Genomic DNA, 3713 nt, shown 5'->3' with positions numbered 1-3713 from the left:
TTTTAAGCATAAAATCAAGGGGTAAGTCACTCAGCACAGTGTGCTGAAAGTAGGTTCGGCACAGCTTGGGCACATCCATCGGCACACCTTCGGTACAAGCTCGTAGGCATTGGATTGTTCATTGAATAAAATTGGAGCACTGCTGGACAGCTGTCATGGAAGTTGTTCACAACATTACGTGCTGTTTTACTATTTATTTCAGAAACATACTCTAATATAATATACTAGAGGAGCTCAGACCGGTTATTCACTTGTCGGTTCACATTTAAATTCAAAATGTAAGCTTCCGAGGGCTGTCGAGTGTTATCGATGCCGGTCACAAGTCTTTCAGCTACTACGCAAATGGAGTGTACTACGATCCGGAATGCAAGAACAATTGGGATGGATTAGATCATGCAGTGGTGCTGGTTGGATACGGAAAACTCAAAGAAGAAGATTACTGGCTAATAAACAACTCCTGTTCCAACTACTGGGGCAACGTTGGATATGCTTTGATGGCGGTGACGGGTAGCGCAAATTTGAAGTGAGATTTCTGTTTAGTTTAGAATTAAGTAACAGAGTAGTTTTATTTTCGGATAAGTGTCATCTTATATAAGATGGAATATATGGTTATCGATTTTTGTAACATAAAATAAAAAATTGTAAGTTAATTAGGTTGAGTGGCAGCAATACAGATTCCATGTGATTGTGCCGTGAAAAGTCGTTCGGCATTGTTCAAGTGAGGTTGGTTTGGTAGATGGCCAATTGACCGAGTGCTGGTGATTTGCTGCTGAAAAGGCCACATCCTGCCACTCCCGTGTCGTTACCACAACATAAAATTTCATGAATTTTTATTGCTTCCACTCAATCTAATTAACTTACTACGATCGAGTTCTCCCGGAACTCCAACCCGATGGCTAAATCGAAGGTCTTAGCTTGGGGTCCTCCTTCCTGGAATAATCCTGTCCGACGTCGAAAATCTCCGAGAGCTTCTTGCCCGAAATCATCACCATCAGCAGTTCCTCTTCCAGATTGTGCAGAAAAGTGTAGTGCTTCTGAATCGTTTCAATCGGATTGACCAGCAACACCCTAGCAAAGGTACATAATTTACGCGGTTTATCGTTATACACTAGAGTCGCTTTTTACGCGGTTTTCTTTACACTGTCTTTTTTTACGCGGATTCCGGAATTTACGCGGTTTGTTTTTTACGCGGTTTTTTTTTTTTACGCGGGACGTATCACCCGCATAAAAAGCGACTCCAGTGTACATGCAATTATCAGAACTAACTACACCATTTGATAGAGTAAACTTACTCTACCAGATGCTGCTGTTGGTTTGCCTGAAAGAGTCTTAACCCGCGAGAAATCGACGTTTAAATACATTCTTTACATTTGGAACATAGGCCCATTTCACGTGTTGATCTGGAATTGACTTGACAGTTCGTAGTATGTGTGGTCGTGAGATAATCTATTTGGCTTTTATGTTGATTCTAAAAGCATATCAAGCTGAACATTGCATAAGGTCCTAAGTAACATTGCTCGATTCTCTTCGTCGACTTTCTCTTTCGTTAATAACTTGAGCACATAACCGTTTCTTGTTTTGTTTGTCGTATTAGATGCTAGATTAAAGCTTCTTTTATCAAACAGTGTTCTAAAAATACCTGGGAATGTTTTTACATGGCCGTGGGGATGCAAAGAGAAAGTCGACGAAGAGAATCTGTCAATGTTACTTAGGACCTAATGCAATGTTCAGCTTGATATGTTATCTGGATCAACTGGAAAGAAAACACTGTCTCTTTCTTCCTCATCAGTTCTTACGCGAGAAGTGTAAGTGACGTCAACAATGTGGTTACGTATGAATGATAAGGAGTGAAAAAGAAGCGCGATTTCACATGCCAGACCTTTGTAGATCGAGGGTCATCTTCGATAGGCCGAAGTTGCATCCATTTATAGACCCAATTTGAGTACAGTAGACCGAAATTACATCCACTTTGTTATTTTAATGAGAGCTTGTTTTTCGGTTAAAAGGCATACGTCAAGTTAAAGTCGACCAAATTTCGATCGTAACACCCTTTATCTAATTTTGTTTAAATTCCTGTTTCAATCGTTTTCTTGCCAACTTGCCCCATCAGTTAAGTCGCCAACTTAATGGAAAAACTTGTGACCTGTTTTAATGACCGACAACCCAATATTGTATCTCAAACAAGCAATTTCTTCGAAATCCTTGAAGTGTATCGCTCTATCAGTCTCTAACCACGTCCATATAGAACTCTTGTCGGATTCCGATTGTTCTACCTTTGAAGTCCTGCTCTTCAAATCGGATGTTTTCTCACCAGCGAAACTCGACACCAAGTTTCATTATGCAAAACCTAGCCTTAACATCATAACGCAGATCGGACCACCATGATAAGCCACGGTCTTCACCGACAAAGGTCCGTGATTAATTAAGGTACGACTAATTTTGCAAAATTTTAGAGAATCACACATTACCCCCCCTCGTTTGGAGTGAGTCATTTTCGGTCTCCGGTGCAAAGATCCTTGATGGATACGGGCGATAGGACGGGAAAATTATAATTTCGGTAGAACTTTCAAATGACAATCATTTCCATTCGCTCGAGGATCGAAATCAAAGACCCGAAGCCGCCCGGAGATCAGGTTGGTCACTTTATTACAAATGTATAAACAATTAAAATCGTGGTGATATATCTGCACGAGAGGCGGCTTCTGGTGGCCGTTCCCCGAAGGCAAGGGACACGTACCAACCCAATGCAAGCCCCATCCAGAGGGGTAATAAAGAAATGGAAAATAATTTTAATGAAGCGACATATATCTTATTACGTTGTTGACGAAAGGCCTTCTCTTTATGTTTCTGCCAGCACGTGAGATTTTACGCGTTTTTGTCTTGTAAATTTGACCCATGCGTGGTTGTTATTCCGTTTATTCCCTCGGTGTTTAAGATACATCTCCCGAAATGACGACAGCCAGTGTCCAGCAGAAGCAACGGCAGCAGCAGCAGCCACAGCGGTGAGTTGCTTGGCGGCATCATTGGCTGATTGCGCGGGATGGATGGGTTGCCTCGACAGGCACGGAGATAGGGGGCCAATGATAACATTTTGTGGGCTTTTTCGAGAAAATTATGCCCGAAATCTTTCAGTGCGGTTCATGTATGCCGCCGACAACAGTCAGGAACAGGGGTTTTACGCTTGATGGGTCTTGAAATGGTGGCCACTTAATTAGTGATTATTCGGATTTAATGCAAAGTAGCGGTGAGGTCTGGTAGGCGTGACTCACCAATTCACCGGTTGATGGAGAAATTTTTGGATGCTGCGATTAAAAGTAATTGCAAATTGATCAAAGAGGCTATATATATAATATGAAAAATCGAGGAAGTCACCATGTGGGAAAGCAACAGTGAAGCAATTGTTCTATTACTGGCAGTGTTATCAGTACTCTGGATACGTTCTGAACCGTCCAGGAGACACACAAAACAGAAGTTCAAATTCTACATATCACAATCAACACTATACATCTTAAGAGCGATTCTATTTTTTCTAATTCACACTTGTAAAATTCTAAATTTTTGGGAAGTTTGTAGCCAGCCCGGACGATCCGACTTAAAACGCGTGGTTTAAGCGCCACTCCACAAGGGAGACCACACGCTAAATGTAAATTTGCCTGTTTGAGACTCTCCTAAGGGCGAGTCCATTAAATTTCCTAGAAAGGATTTACGGATCA

Source organism: Ochlerotatus camptorhynchus, unplaced genomic scaffold (genome assembly GCF_037179485.1).
Source record: "Ochlerotatus camptorhynchus isolate MF236.1 unplaced genomic scaffold, CSIRO-AGI_Acam_v1.1 ptg000201l, whole genome shotgun sequence".
Classification (NCBI taxonomy): domain Eukaryota; kingdom Metazoa; phylum Arthropoda; class Insecta; order Diptera; family Culicidae; genus Ochlerotatus; species Ochlerotatus camptorhynchus.
Note: the sequence above shows the minus strand (reverse complement) of the source record.